The sequence below is a fragment of the Dunckerocampus dactyliophorus genome, chromosome 16 (assembly GCF_027744805.1).
Source record: "Dunckerocampus dactyliophorus isolate RoL2022-P2 chromosome 16, RoL_Ddac_1.1, whole genome shotgun sequence".
NCBI lineage: Eukaryota > Metazoa > Chordata > Actinopteri > Syngnathiformes > Syngnathidae > Dunckerocampus > Dunckerocampus dactyliophorus.
In genome coordinates, this window is record NC_072834.1 from 5,646,473 (window position 1) to 5,663,165 (window position 16,693).

A 16,693-nucleotide genomic window follows, 5' to 3' on the forward strand; every position below is an offset into this window, starting at 1 on the left:
TCCTGCTCATCTACATGCACTTACAGCCTCGCGCAGTCAGATTGCGTTAGTGTCATCCGACCTCAGCAAAGTGCTGCCGTGCCACAGATGGCAGCAGGAGATGCATTATTAGACGGGCATTGTTCTACTTTTAAATCTTTAAGACCTAGACTCTGTTTCCAAATATGACCAATACAGTACATTTAATGCAGAATGTATCCAATAAACCCAAACTCTGTAAGTCTAAATATAAGATAAGTCATATTTTTTCCAGAGAAAAGGCCTGAAAAAGGCGTCAATATTTTGGGTTGTGGAGATTTACACATGCAAACCAACACGTGGCGCCAACGCGAGCCAGAACATTTCTCCCTGTCACTCACACACACTAATGGGCCAGCATTTTAAAGCGCATGTAGAGGTACATAAACCTTCTGGATGCTGACTACTCATGATACTTCAAATGCAGCTTCTGCCGCCTCGTGGAGCATGTCCAATCCGCAGACCCTGTCCAGATTTCAGTCACGCTGGAGGGACCGGGTGGCCTAGGAACACTTCACAGTGCAGCGGGGGGAGATTGTAGGATGGAAGAAAATGGATGGATGGATGGTTGCTTTGCACTTTGGGTTCTGAATCCAGTTTTAACAACCTCCACCCTCTTGAAAATGCATTCAACTGCGAGTGCCTTTCCCAAAATTTCAAGCTTTGTGAGCTCACAAATGAACATAAAGGTTTTTAAGGAACTGGCAATTTTCCAGCAAAAGTCACTGATCTTTTGCACTGATGGATGACCTTCGGAGAATGGTTCAGTGGTTGTGCTAAAGCGTGCTAACATATGAATCTCAAGTTTTTCGTCTTGCCGCCTCACTATGATGTTGCATCCGTGTAGAAAGCTAACATGTGCAGGCCAGCGCCCCAAACAAACACAAGCAGAGGTCAAGAGCATCTTGGGCTTTTTAAGCTGATTCGTCATCCTCTCCCTAATGTGGTCCAGCTGACAGGAACCCAACGGGCAGCACACGCTGCACATTCACCACTCGCTCCAGATAACACCGTGAAATGTGGACTGCCTCCGTGTCATCCCTAAAATAAAGCCTCGGCTGTGACACGGTAACTCCGCTGTCTTTTATCGTCTCATTACAACTTAACGGCGTCCACTCTGAAGGAAGGACAGCCGCTACGACCGGGAAAGGTTTGATGGATCGCAAATATAAAGTTATAAAGACACCTTGTCTCTGCAGAATCCTTCTGTACTTATAATGTGATCTTGCCATTGACAGTATAATAATATCCGTTAGCTTTGACAATCATAAACAACAGAAGAAGCACAAAAAAAAAGGACTTGATTATTCTGATCTCGCCAAGCAGCTAAATATATTCCGGGAGGTTGTAAATTCAGGTCAAGCCTGCCGAGTGGTGTACCATTGATCATGACTTTCACCAAACAAGCCGCTCTGATCACACGCGCAGAAAAGAAATCAAGACTTCATCAGCCAGCTTTTTCTCAGATGCTACATGTCCCGTCTCCTTGATTTGCCTGGCGGCCAAATGGAGGAGGCTGAGAACTCTAACGACGATGCTAATTATGGTGCGAGCGCATCCGAGCTGATAATACGTAGGAGTAGGGGGGGAAAAAAACCTCTTTGCTTACACATTTACACGCTATTTACCATCTCCCTGCCAGGTTGTTACAGGTCAATGGGATATAAATGTGGTGTCAAATTACAATTACGATGAAATGTGTGCATGCGAAGTGAGACAAAAACAGTCTAAACATCCTTTATGCTTAGACACATCAGACCACTCTATGTAACTGGCCATCACCGCTACAACAGTGGTTATGGTTTATTGCATTTCAAACACGCTCAACAGGGTTACATTGAAGTACGTCACGTTTGCTCTTGCACAATTGAACATGTCCGAAAAGGTGGAGGAAGAAGCAGAGCTTATTTCATTCTTCCCCTTCTCCGTGTCTCAGCAATTACTGAGTCGGTTCAGTTCCTGTGTTGAACTTGTACCAAATTCCCATTTTTCATACATAAGTACAGCAAATATGATAAACAATACCTACATTTGATAATAAAAAAGGAAAATAATAAGTGCAGGAGGTCTTCGGGTTACGCACGAGTGTTTGTTCCTAGACTCCGATGCAAGGGTGTCTTAGTATGGTCGAGTCAATCTCGCCGTCACGTCATATTAAAATGTCTTGTGATCCAGATTGCACCATTCTGACTACATGAGGAGTGGCCGTGGCTGCTGTTGAGTATACATTTTTACAAAGAATGTCTTTGTTTTCGTTACAAGCAGCCTATTTTGATACAAAATTCCAAAAGAATTGAAAATGGCGTGTGTTTAACGGAGGACCTACACCTAACACGCATTAATAAAATAACCTGCTCTCGTAGCACAATGCAAACGAGCTTAGGTGAGCGCTTGCTTTGAACGCTAGGAAGACCGTCAACGTCGACAGACTCATCGGCTCATAATGGCTACTAAAAGAATCAACCTAAGAGTGGAAGTATTTTGAAAAGGTTAAAGATGACTCCAGAAAGTCCAACTTGCGTCAGCAGCTTCTTACATATCACGTGACAAGCACCTCATTGGATCATCACTGAATCATTACACCAACTTCATTTTAAATCCCAACAGTGAATTTTTAACCAAGAAATTGGGCTGTTAACAGAGTTTTGGCAGATGGTTGTTTTTCATGCCATATTTTATGCGCACTTTTCTGATGTGCGCCGACAGCGACCGTGTTCTGGTTTTGTTTGTCTTGCTTTCAGCGTCACTAAATAATCAGAGGCAAAGATGTTGCACACCTGCCATGTTTATTTGTTTATCTGAGTGTTCTAGCCTGTTTCTTTGAGGTGGAAAAAGTCACAAATGACATCTGTTTATTTGTCGCCATCCACTAGACTAAAAAAAAGAATATTAGTCGACGATGGACAAAACAAAAGCACGTTTTTATAGTGTTACAATTATAGTTTTACATGCAGAAAACAATTCAAAATTAATATCAATGATTAATGAAAGGGATAAATGAACATTTAAGGTTACTTTTACCTTCACAGAAGATATGATTCTGGTGGACGTGACTGAAAACAGGATATTATATACAGGATATCCCTTTCATTCGTCATTTATATGCATTTAGATTTGCTTCATGCATGTAAAACTGTAACTGGAAGACTATAAAAACGTGTTTTGTGTTAACATTTTTGAGAGTCAACCGCTGATGATATGCTGAGCAGGCGACATAACTCCCAGTCCCGGTTGCCATTTTGTAAGCTAGCTAATAGGATGCTAACAAGCGAGGATGTTTTGTGACAAAAAATACACTAAGAACACAGTTGGACTCATGCAGTGTATTGACAGTACGACAAGACGGGCGCCATTTTGTTGGCTAACCGGCGAATGAACGCAAACTGAAGCAAAACTGTGCCGTAAATTTACGATGTTAATCGAAAGACAGGCTAACCGTGGCGGACGCTAACCGAGGTTCCACTGTACCATGCAATCAGGAATTATTCAATAATTATCATATTAATGAAACAGACAGCATCAGTCGAAACAATTTGATTTCAGCTGCGGCTCTTGCATCTTCACATTTTCAATTATTTACCCGACATTTTCCATCCACTGCTTTTTGCAGAAAAACAAACACAAAAAAAGGGAGAATTAGTGTTATTTTTTTATCAACACTTGCACATACCATCAACTCTCTGTGGTGTGATTAATCCCGCATTCTTGTAAATAAGTCAAAAATGACAACATTGGACTAGACGGATCTGGGCTGGGCTGAATTCATTTCAAGGAAACAGAAGCTATTTATTTGTGCATTTATCACAAGTACCATGTTGTGTTTTTTGGTTTTTTTTGGATGTGAGACAGAAGTAAGGACAATTATGTAATTGTAAGGGGAAATTCAATTATACAGCCTGTTGTTGCACAATTGAGTACTACAGTACATACACATCAGTGGTGCCCTAAGTACTTGGGCTTTGGTGCCTTGCTGAAGTATAAGTGACATGTGTGGCTCAAAATGTTGTTGAGGACATGCTAGCATGCATGTAACACAGATATCCTCAATGTGTTTAAATCATTAGACAAGTGGTCAATGTCTTACGAACAATTAGTTGCTAAGTCCCGTTTTGCTTGATGGTGGCCATGTTTTTCAACCAATCTTGCTCAAATTTTACATTCATGAGTCTGATCACAAAGTCCAGAGGCATCACTTTGAGAAACATTTGACTTTCTGAGCAAACTTTCCTGGGGGATCTCGGGAGAGGGCAGCGAAAGTACAGTTTTATTGCTTATTTACAACCGGAGCTGTGCCACGATGGTGCGGAAACGCACAGCTCAAGAGGCAGCAACAGCAACTTCCCTTTGTATTTCTTCAAGAAGAAAAGGTCCATCACAGACCAGGAAACTTTCAAAGAATGCAATGAGGGCTGTCTTAGATGAGGTGATAAATGAAGACAAAATTAAAATGAGTGTGACAACGGCGACGGCTTGTAGTTGGCTTAGACAAACATACACATTAGGACCTCATACCTCCAGCAACCAGTTCCAATTTTCATATTTTGTTCTGTAGTCAGTCTCAAGCCTACAACGTACAAGCTAGTACGTACTCAATATCCTGTTCCAGATCACAGTCAAGGCAGGAGCCTGTTGAACAGAAAGTCGGACTACACCACAGGGTGAATATGACACCACCAGTTTACCTCCTGAAGCCAGTCAGTGTCCCTCAATTGTATAGTCTTTAGTAAAGCAACTGCAAAGCCATTGGTGGCCATCCATCCATCCATCCATCTTCCCATTTTCAATGCCGCTTATCCTCATTGGGGTTGCGGGGGTATGCTGGAGCCTATCCCAGCTGACTGGGTACACCCTGGACTGGTCGCCAGCCAATCACAGGGCACATACAGACAAATGTGGGAGGAAACCGAAGTACCTGGAGAAAACCCGCACACGCACGGGGAGAACATGCAAACTCCATACAGAGATGCCCAATGGAGATTCAAACCCAGGTCTTCCCGATCTCCTGGCTGCGTGGCCAACATGCTAACCACTAGGCCACCGTGCGTCACTCTAATTAGTTTCAAAAAGAAGTTGAAGGCCAAAGTGAAAAAAACAGTAAGTAAACCTACAGTTGTCAGGTAAATAAACATCTTCATGCTCTCCACAGCTTGAGTCTCAGCATCAAGGTGACTCCGGCATCTCTTCACCCTCACCCTCCCACTGCAGCTTCAACTTAAACACATCCTGCTTGCCGCTGATCTCTGAAGAGAAACACGCCGCATGAGCGAGCAGTGCTTACTTTGGGAAGTGAGAAGTGCTTCCAGGGGTGGCTTCAGGGAATAGTAGCTGGGACTTAGGGAAGCTCTTCTACTCAATATTGCAGGTTTGAACTCAGCTGTTATCTGCGGGAGTACTGACCCTAGAGAAACGTCTGAAAAAGACTGGTCATACAGTACATTTACATTTGGCGTCTATCGTTTGAGACAATACAGTACATGCAAACCAACAGCAACCCCTTTTTGTTCTACAGAAAAGTGTGTTCAATTTGGGTCAATACCAGCAAATCACCAACCAACATTTTGTATTTATAGAATGATCAAATGTTGAACATCACATATGATCTCTTCTCCATTGTTGATCCTAAACCTCATAAAAGTAAACCTGCGACTGCTGTCTCTTAATTGGACTTTAGCGTCTTTGGCATCACTTTCTTCTGTTTGGCTCGTTTGGCTGCGGGGTTCGAGGACACCTCCGCCGTCCTTGTTTCACGGCTGACATAAATCCTAGCACCGGCAGTCACAAAGCCTTAAAGATTAGATTGCAAGCATGGCGGAGTGGAAATGGGGGCTTGCTCTTTCTCCCCCCCCCCAGCACCATCTCCCTCGCTCGCGGCATGCGGGGTTGGCCTGACAAATGAGGTACGTTGGAGAACCCGGGCACGCCGCTGTGGTTTGTTCTTGGAACGATGGTGATATGTCACTGGCAGCTGCTGTGCATCCTGGAGATAATCATGAGGCACAATGTTCTGTCTTTACCACCCCTCCTCGAAATATGAAGCGTCCATCAGTGACAGGAGACACTTAGGGCTAATGTGGTTATAGCATCTAGCATCATGGTGCTGTTCCCTCATTGCTGATGGCTCTGGAAGGTGACTTTCAAAGCAGCTTAGGAGAAAGAAACATTAAGAAGCCAACTGATTCTGGTATGGAGGTAGGTTACCTACATGAAATACTTTGGTCCCAGCTCAAGAGGAACCTCTAGAATCGAAAACTCTGTTTCCACCAAGCAGTTTGAATGGCTAAGTTCAGTACTTCTTGGCACGTCCTTTGAGTCCCCTGTTGTCTGGTTAATGCTTGCATGGGCCAGCTGGACATGATGCTGGCCATTGATTGGTCTACAAAGAACGGTCACTTCTTTCGACAGATAGAACATACGGAAGAACAGGAAGAAAACAACAGTAGTTTGAGATAAGACTTTACAAATAATGCCATCGAACAGCTCTCCGTTATGTAAATGCAAGCCTCTTGAACGGCATTGTACCGCCAAATGGAATGGGTTTGTCTAAACTGGTTCCAACACCTCATGTGGACTTTCTCAGGAAGATTGAGTAGTTGGTGGGTAGCATTAAAAAAATATATACGTTTTTGGTTAGTCCAATGGTTCTCAAACTTTTTACACCAAGTAGCACCTCAACAAAATAGTTTGCTTGGAAAGTAGCACCCGTTTTTGCTACTTCCGATCACTGTTTAACCTCGATCATGTGGTAATTGGCTTGTGGCGTATGAGGGGAGTTGATGACAAATGTTGACATGTATTTGTCCCCAGTATAATTTCATCATTGGTAGCACTCGATGGGGCCAGTGTACCACCAGTGGTATTTCTAGCACAGTTTGAGAATCGGTGTGTAAATTGCACTGGGTAAAAATACCCATAGCTTTTACCTTTATATTTACAGTCGTTCTGAAAAATTGAGTTTAGTTTATTATAACGTCATACTTAACATCTTTCTGCGTTAGACAGACACAGCAAAGTCATCTGCATTGACTTAGTGAGCTTGCGAAATCCCTCCCTTCACCAGTGCTTGTTGGCGTTAAACACATTTCCTGATTAATGCACACTCCAGCAGGCAAAGCAAACACACCACCCTGTCGGCCCCGTGTAATTGTCACAATATGTATGTTTTTGTAAACTACTCCTCATTTGCTTGCCATATGGCCGTACAACTTCATTAGAGCAGAAAGAGTTTGCCCAGTGCTAAAAATTTTATTTTATTTGTAGCTTGAGGCATGTTTTCACAGAAATGCTGTTTAGAGTCTGTAGTCGTGTTTACAGACTAATTAATAGGATCAAAACAAGAGTTATATATTTAATTTAACAATATGATTAATATTTTGGTTTGCAGTCGTGTAGAACTGCACTGCATCGTATGTAGTCATTCATTCATTCATTTTCTATGCAAACTAACATGCAAACACGCGGAGATGTCCAACGGGATGTCCTCTCACGGGGTAGGCTCCAGCATCCCCCGCATAGACGGCATAGAAAATGGATGGATGGATAATGCTTTGTTGATGTACAAGATATTGGATGTTTCTGTCTAATGGAGATGAATCTTTACGTTTGTGTTTAATTTGTTTTTTGTAGCAATCATGATCTGTTTTGAGCACATAGATAAAGCCGTGTGAATAATAAACAAAATAACAATAATAAATAACAAAACAAGAGCAGCGAACAGGAACTTAGGCATAACAGTGACAATAAACCAACTGACACGCAATATAATGGGCCGATATTATCGCGCATCCCTAATTATAACTTTTCCCCCAACCAAATTATCAAAAAATTCCAACTTGATATTGTTTTTTTTGTTTGTTTGTCATAATATTATGACTTTAAAAACATAATGCTAATATTGCAACTTAAAATGACTTTTTTTCGTTAAATTACAATTTTTTTCTCTTAATGTTTCTTGACTTAATTCTTGTAAAATTACTGCTTTTTTTTTCTTGTTAAATTATATTTTTAGAATGTGCCGCCGGCCACAAATCGCCCCCAGGCCGCACTTTGGATTTAGCCGGAATCGTTAAATGTCATTATGGACAGTTTGGTTTTCCTAATGTAAAAATTGTGTCTTAGCTGAATAAACACTGGGAAACACTGTTCTAATTCACAGCCGAGTTTCATTTCTATAGTATCGTCTCTTGAGAAGACAATAATAATAATAACTCTCACTTTTGGGACATACTGTACATCGTACTAATTCATCTTCCAGGTAATGCATTCATGGATGAAATAGGCCACAAGTCAAAGCACCGAGTGTCATTAACTTTCCAGGTGGAATGAAGAAAAGTGGTTCGAGCTTTGTATTGTCGCACTCTAGACTCTGTAATTAGCCACACTGGATTGCCCTCGGCTGAGAACAAATCCCTTGTTATAATTTTAGCCTTTTTGTTGTGTTGTTTTGCGGCGTTGTGACCGGCTCGTCTCATCCACTGGTGAAACGGAGCGGCGCGTTGCTTTTGAAATACAAATAATGGAAGTGCGTGATTATTGAATTGAAGAATTGAATAAGCAGGAGCGTTTAATACGCAAATGTCAGCACAAAGGATTATTGCTGCTGTGTCGCACATAAGCACTTTCGCTACTTGAGAGAGAAACCTCTGTTTTGTTTTGTTTTTTGGAAGATTCTTCTGCACCTAATAATGGGATATAAATAAAAAAAGAGTGAAGCGAGATCAGGCTAGAAGTCGCATTGGAAGTCTAGCCTTGATGCTGGAATTTAGAAACTTTAAAAGTGATTTTGGGACGACCTCCTGGGAACACACCATTTTATGTGTCTGTAGCTTTAAAACTAACGAGCTGTGTGTTTGTCCACGCCGGTGTCAGACAGTGTGTGGCTCCAAGAGGCGCTTTTGAGCACATTTTCCACTTTAGAGGAGTTGGACAGAAGAAAACAAACATCAGCAACACTGGCAGGGCTACATGCTGAAAAAAAAGATGACATTTACAGCTCCCACTTTTGTAGCTGATGGATGGCTAGCTGACAGAGCACCAGGCTTCATTTTAAGATGTGTAGCGAAGCCTGCTTTTTTTTTTTCTTCAAAGCTTTCCACTGTGGATGGCATCAATGTTTACTGTAATATTAATGTATATTATATATATTGTGGCACTCTTGAATGCCGCAAGAGTTGGTCAGAGGCACATTAGCTTGCTTAAAGGAAGAGGCTATATTAGTGGGCAAGCAACAGCAACACTGAACACTAACTACTACAATCACAAACATGTTTGCGCACACAAACATGACAGTATCATCTATAACAGGTAAGCAAACACACATAGGGCAGCTACTACTGCTATGGGGAATAATACAGTCACAAATATGTTAACTCTAAACACCTAACGTTAGCAACTTTTTACAAAACAAGTGCTGCAAGGCATGCTGTCCCTGTTGTGTACCCAAAATATTTTAAGCTCTCATCCAGCTCATTTTTAACTTCAACTACGTGAAAGCCAAAGTGCTTCCTTTAAATCCGCTCACTCATTCTGGTAGCATCTTAGGTGCACCACCATAAGCTGTCCAGGCGGCACTTCCGCTATCCGTTTTTGTGTTCCTTTTTTTTTGTTCCGTCAGCATCGATTATTGACATTTATGAATCGATTAATAATCGTCACTGTCCACATTGCGATACATGTAAGCATCGATCATTTCCCCCACCCATAATTAGTAGTAGTTGCCCTGTGTACAGTATGTGTTATATACCGTACCTGTTGTGTGTTTCTGTGTGATGGTTATAGCGTTATAACACCGTGAGTCATACTGTTATGTTGAGTAATGACCCCCTGCTGTTTCCCATGTGTTGACAAGCTCATTGTGAGATCTCTTTTGGCTTCTGCTTGCCCAAGTAAAGAGAAACTTCCATTAAGCAAGCTTAAGTGCCTCTGACCGTCTCATGGGCAACCCAAGAGCGCAATATTATATTTTTATATTTGTGTTGTATATTTTCTTTTTATCACTTACGGCCTTGTGACAGCTTCCGGTGGTGTTTGCTGACAAGGTAGCCGCTCGGTTGAAACATGAATCCCGAGTGAATACTTGATGTGGCCCAGCCTCACCCAGCCTCACCCATACACTACTAGCAGCCCCCAGGTAGGTTGAGTTTGAGACCCCCGCTCTGGAGACACATATTATTGTCAGAACATCATTAGAAAGTACATGTACATGCTAGTGGCAGCCTTCTCCAGTAGCGCAGTCTGGTCTATGTCTAAGTACTTTTTTCGGCATTTGTGCTACTTTTTTCCTAATTCCTCAGACACACGACATGTATAATCATTGCATCCTATAGATATGGAACAGTTTTTGATTGGAGATAGCACGGGGGTTTGTTTAGTCAAGGAAAAAGCGGCTTCAACTCCAGACAAAAGGATCAGCTGTTTGTCCACCCCATACCGGAGATGCTCAAACGCCTGTATTGCGGCTGCAAAGCTGGAGCGAGGCTAAAGGCTATAAGCAATGGAGGTACAAGCCCGCATTTTCTTTGTTGGTGATGGGAAACATGAACTGGCTGACCAACAATGTCTACGTGTTGGTTGCCCTAACTAAAATCCATTGGACTTACAGAAAGTGCATCGAGCTTCTGGCAGTGAGTATCCGACCCAAATTACATGGCGAGGTATCATCACCATCGCTTACATTCCAACACGAGTGCACGCGGCGACAACGTGTGATGATGTCATCCACTCCGCTGTGCCCAGTGACTTTAACAACAAGGCTTGGACTCTTCAGTGCATGACTTTACCAGTTTGTAGACTGCCCCACTGGACTGAAAAGGACAATAGACCTCCTGTATGCTAACGTCAAACACGCATACATGGCCACCCGACTCCCAACACTGGGAAAGTCTGATCCCAACCTCAGTACACATCTGACATCCAGAGACAACCCACAACCATCCGCCCCTTCATGAATTGACTCATGAGGCAGAGGAGGCTCTGAGAGGCAGTTCTGAGCCCACAGAATGGTTTGTACTGCAGGACCCCCATGGTGATGACAGGGTGTCACAGAGTTCTCCCCATAAAAGCTGACCACGGCATTGCATAGTTTCACTTACATTATTTCCTATGAGGAAAATACTGTAATACATTGCATAAAACGCAAACGCAAAACCAGCACAGCGTTTTTTGTTTTTTTAATCAAATGCAATATTTTGCCGAGCATTATCCACCGCAAGATCATCATGTTCGGACGCTGATGGAGAGTGTTTACTTACATTAAATGTCACAGGACACGCCACTCGTTTTCCAAATGTTTTCCCCTTGCTGTTTTTATCTGTATCCCACCGTGTCGCATTTTTACGCGGCTGAGGCGGCGAATCCCCGTTCGACTGCGTTTAAGCGATTCCTTGATTACAGACGCGGTGTGAATACGGAGCAGTAGCCGTATGTATGTCATCACGGTGGTATGTTCACGGGTCAGGTGAGGGGAATAAATGATGCTATTAAATATGAACGCGCGTGTGTGCGAGTAGTGTGGTTCGTGTGATGTGTGTTTATTGGGCAGCCGAGCCAATATGGCCTGAAGTAACTCGGCAATGATGAAATGCTGAGACACAAATGCAGCGTGGAGAAAACTCCCTACAGGAATAACTCACAAATGATTGGTGATGTGGAGCGCACACAATCAACACGAGTGTGAAGTCCTGCATTAGGCTTTGTGCATTTCTCTACATCACGCCTCAACGTTTTGCCTGAACTTTTTAACAGATAGCACTTCGTCATGTCAGGTTTGTAAAAATAAAAAAAATACCGTAAATGCACCAAATAAAACCTCTATTGAATTACTGTAGCTGCTGGTTGCTTGGTCTACAAAATCAAATAACAGCCAGGTCTCTAATTGGGTCAAGAAACGTTGGCATCAACAGCCGCGGCTGTAATACCCCCGGTGTAGTTTTTTATTAACGCCACCAGATGGCAGTAACGGCATTAGAAGGATCATGAGTGCTCAGCAAACCATTATTAAAGTTTCAAAAAGAAGTTGTTATACGTGATGTGTATAAAGTTAACCCGACCTTGCCATACAGCATTTACGCTGGTACGAAAAGTTACTTCCTGGCTTTACATTTTCATGTATTCATCTGGAAACGGTTAGCTTATGATCGCTAAGAAGTCTTCCAAGGCAATTTCGGCCAATATAAATAAAAAAAAAAGAGAAATCGAGACAAATCATGTATATATTTTTGTTATTGTTTTTTATTTCAACCAAATTTGGGGTGTGTGTGTAGTATGTTTAACTGTTTGAATTTAAATTGTTTTTTTTGGTTGTTTTTTTATATCAAACATTGTAATTCAAAAAGCTTTGGTCTTGTTGTGAGACCCATCTGCCAGGGCTTTGAGGCTAAACTTACCATTCAAAATGCGCTTTTTTTTGTCCATTTCTGCTCCATATTTGCTTCCTCTTGGAGCGCCACAGTCACTTCTGCTTTCCTCAGACTACGGTGTGGGCCAAGGGTCAAACAGGACATGCACACGTTAATCGCGCGTCAAAACATAGTGCCGTTAAAGGAATTTTTCTCTCTCGTGCGTTTCACCTTTCACAGAGTCGCTGTTCCGCGGAATTTTTTTAGTGCTTCTTTTTTTTATTATTACAGCGTATGAACGCTGTTACAGGCCGAGCCTAGCCCTTTAAGAAGAGTTGCGATGTGGAAACTTGAGTATCTCTCTTTCTCTCTTCCCTCTCTCATCTGTCTGCACCGCCCATTGTTTTCTACATCCTGATTGGCTGTAGACCATTATCAATCAGTCTCCTTCATGCCGCCCGGCCGCGTCTCCTGTGTCATCGCTAGCTTGCTTACTTGCTAGCTTGTAATTGAATCTTCGGTTAGAATGAGAAGGACTGCAACAAGAGGACTGCAGCAATATGTTTTAACACGGGTACAAAAACGCTGTGCCAGAGCGAAAAGGGCACGGCCACGGGAGTGAAATACATGCGAGTGACTTAATCATGTATATAAAGGTGTGTGTGTGTGTGTGTGTGTGTGTGTGTGTGTGTGTAGTCGTTTCATTTTTAATGAAATTTAATTAAAAGTAAACTTACATTGCGCTACTTTGTGAAGAAAATCCCAGCAATTCTTCTGTAACCCAAAGAAAAAAGTTATTCTACTGTGCCGGAAGTTTTTCCATTCTCTCGCTACTTTCCTCTCTTTGCCCCCAATTATTTCTCTCCATCATTTCCTCATTTGCTCGCTCTGTTTTCTGTGCGGCACACTTTTAATACGCTTCCCTTTTTAGTATTTCACTCAGCCCGGAGGTGTAGCCAGAAGACCTTCGCTAATAAATAGTCAGCACACCCTGCTGACACACTTTGCCCTTTCTCCTCCCAACTTTTTTTTTTTTATTAAAGGTGGCAACTGTGCACCTCATCAGCTAGTTTAGCCTGTCAAACAGCACGTCACCGCTGCATTAGTACGCTGCCATAAAATGGATGGAAGTGAATTGAGCAGAAATGCGAGGTAAACAAAGCAGGAGTGAGTGAACATGGCCTCCCGCTGATGGAACGCTCCAGTTGTCACAGCTCTGCTTGGAGCAGACGCTGGCGGTACCGAGACGGGACAAGCTCCTGATAGTTTATCCGAATGGACGTGAATATAAATCATTCATCTTCGCTTATATCACGCCGCAACAACAGCGTGTTGACAGACGGCAGAGTGATGAACACCGATTGGCGAGATGTGCTTCAAGGACGGGCCAGGAAATTAAACCATGTCTCGTACATTCAAATGTGTAAGAAGTTTTTGACAAGTTTACGTAGTTGGGCAAACAAAGGAGCTCCTCCGCTTTGTTGTGTTCCTTTCTCAGCGAGGAAGAGCTGTGTGATCACCTCAGCTGCTCAGCTGTTGTACAAAAAGCGACTCTAGTAGAAAAGATGACAGTCGCCATTTTGCTGTTCGACTTTGAGTTCCACACCTTTCACAAATATATCAATTCATAAATCATGCTGTTTCGTGTTGAATACGGCCTATTATTGGTCAAAAAATATGCATATTGAAGCAAATTGTATGTATTTTTTTGCAAAATGTTTGGGAAATTAAGCATTTCCAAGCACAACAATGACCAAATGAATTAAAATGCAAATAAAAGGCATTCAGAAAATGCATTCCGACATTGTGAATGATACGTAGTATGCTACACTGGTCACGAGGTGTCAGTAATGTTACCGTAATGTTCGGTGAGACACACAAACATCAGACTGGATCGCCATAACAACAGGCTTTTATTGAAGGTTTGAATTATCTGACAACAGGCACAATAATCCCGAATAAAAACACAGCAAGCCACGTCAAGCTAAACCTCAACACACTGATAGCAACGCACATGAGCACAAGTCTTATTTACTGTATGCCTTAAATTGCTTATTTACTCTTATTATGTCTGCTATATTGGGCAATACAAGTGTAAAGGTGACTATAGGGGTGTTAGTTCATGTCTAGAGGGCTCTAAAAAGCAGGTTTTCTATCCTCTAACTACAACAATATTTGATTTATAAGGAATCCTACTTTACGGAAATTCACTTATCACGGGTCTGATCATTTTGAGTGAAAGCAGGCTTCACTGCACATCTTAAAATACATGCTGGACCTCTGCCAACTACCCGTCAGTCAGCTTCAGACACGGGAGCTGTGAATTTGATTTTGCTTTGTTTCCAACGTATAGGCTAACCTAGCATGATGTTGCTGGTAAAATGTGACAGCACGCCATCTCTTTACTAGTGCAATAGCCTTCACAATAGCACAATAGCCTTCCTTAGAGCCGTTTTAACAACATTTCTGTATTACATATAAAAGACAAAGAATACAAATCCATCTAGTCGGTGACTAAGCGGCTTCCTATTGTTTTCTGGGTCAGTTCCTCATGTCCTAACCTTATAGTGTCCCTTGTGCCGACATAGAAAAAGTAATACCAAGTCTTGCAAGACAAATGAATGAACTAAACGGTCACCTGAAAGGCGTTGGAGACAGACGGCTGGACAAAAAGAAAAAAAAGAGACCTCAACCGTGAAAGCGATAGAGGCAGCACTTCCCTGTCCGCCTGCTTGTCCGTCTGTCTGTCCATGTCAGAGTGTTTTAAGCCCGCAGCCATGAAGTCCTGAGCCTCTAATTGGAAAGAATGATAGCAAGCAGGACGTTTGATATCCCTCTGCAAATAAGCCTGGCGGGGACGTCGACTTGAAGAGTGCTCGGGTGAGCTGATTAGCACTGGAACATGTGTGTGTGTGTGTGGGTGTGTGTTTAAACTCATTTTAATTCAGCCTTTTTCCCCCCTCTTTTTGCATAATAACACTCATGAAATAGTTTGGGAGTGCTGGCAGCCAACTTATTAGACGAGCCTGCTTCATGGAGAACGAAGCTCCATGAAGCTCTTAAGAGATCCTCGGGACATTTTGTGCCATTCACATTTTTTTTTCAAGTCATTTTGGCTGTGTTTGATGAATAGAAGTCAGATAATATAGGTCAAAGTCTAAAATGGCTACAAAAATATGATCCATTTGTGACAAATGTGTTCCTGGTGACAAAAAAATGCCGTCTTGAAAACCCTTGAGGAAGGCACTTTTCATCCCACATTGATCATAAATGAAACTAATGCAATCTTTATGGTACGATTTCAGTTTGAACGACAGGCTTTCATTTTAATTTTGTTAGATCTGTCCAGCAGATGGCTTTTTACTGTTTGCAAAATGTACACATTTTTTGCGAGCGGCACGTATTTTGACCTTTGAATAAGCTTTAATGCTCTCATGTACGCATGTTGTTGCATTTTGCTGGTTTTGTTGTTTAAGACTAAAGCCGGCTTCTCCTTGAGGTGCACCTCCAAAAAAATCCTTGAGCTGTAGCGATGCTGACCATGAAGGCTGTGTGTGATTGGTCGGCTTGTGGTGCATTATTTCCTATCGGTATCCAACTCATTCAGAGGGCGGACAGCCCGCCTCTGTGAACGCCTTCTCCTCCAGTTTTAGATCTACCGACCTGTGACCTTGACCTACTGATTAGTCTCAGAAGCAATAACACTCCCCTTCTCTCTTTAAGTACCATTGTTCGCTTGCGGAGGGAAGCTAACAAGCTAAGTAGTTCATGAGAGTTGTGGTTGCTCACAGAGTTGACGTCATGTCACGCGCCCAACCGTGACGAAGCGCTATAAAGGGAAGGGTGCCCAAAGTGCGGCTCAGGGGCCATTGGGATTATTTTTTATTGGTCCCGTGGCACATTGTCGGAAAAAAAACAGCAAAAATGTGAAAAATTGAGCAAAAGCAAAAAAATGTTGTCAAGGTTGGCAGGTCAGGATAGCGCTGTGTATGTAAAAAAAAAGTGTACGTGTGTGACGTCTCTTTAACTTTGTTTTTATATCTACACACTTATAGGCGGGCTATGAGGCGCTAATTTTGAAAAATGGGATCGCAAGTGGGACAGGTGACGACAGTCATAAGGTTAGCTATTACCTGTAGAGGTGTGTGTGTGTGTGTGTGTGTGTGTTGCAACTTTCCTCTCCAATACAGCTTAACTGCAGTGTAATCAGTCGTCATCTGCGGTTCAGTCGATGAGGATCAATGCAGACTAGCTCAGCTTACATGGCGCCCGGTCATGCCTCCCCTTCCTCTCCCTCGTCTCTTTGTCTCGTAAACATGCACCGGGAGCCTTCACCAGAGAAT

At 42.5% G+C, this 16,693-nt stretch overlaps 1 protein-coding gene across 9 annotated transcripts in view; it reads left to right on the forward strand.

Moving 5' to 3' along the window:
• sgcd (sarcoglycan, delta (dystrophin-associated glycoprotein)) overlaps window positions 1-16,693 on the forward strand; it is a 208,274-nt gene that overhangs the window by 166,821 nt on the left and 24,760 nt on the right. The window lies entirely within an intron of this gene.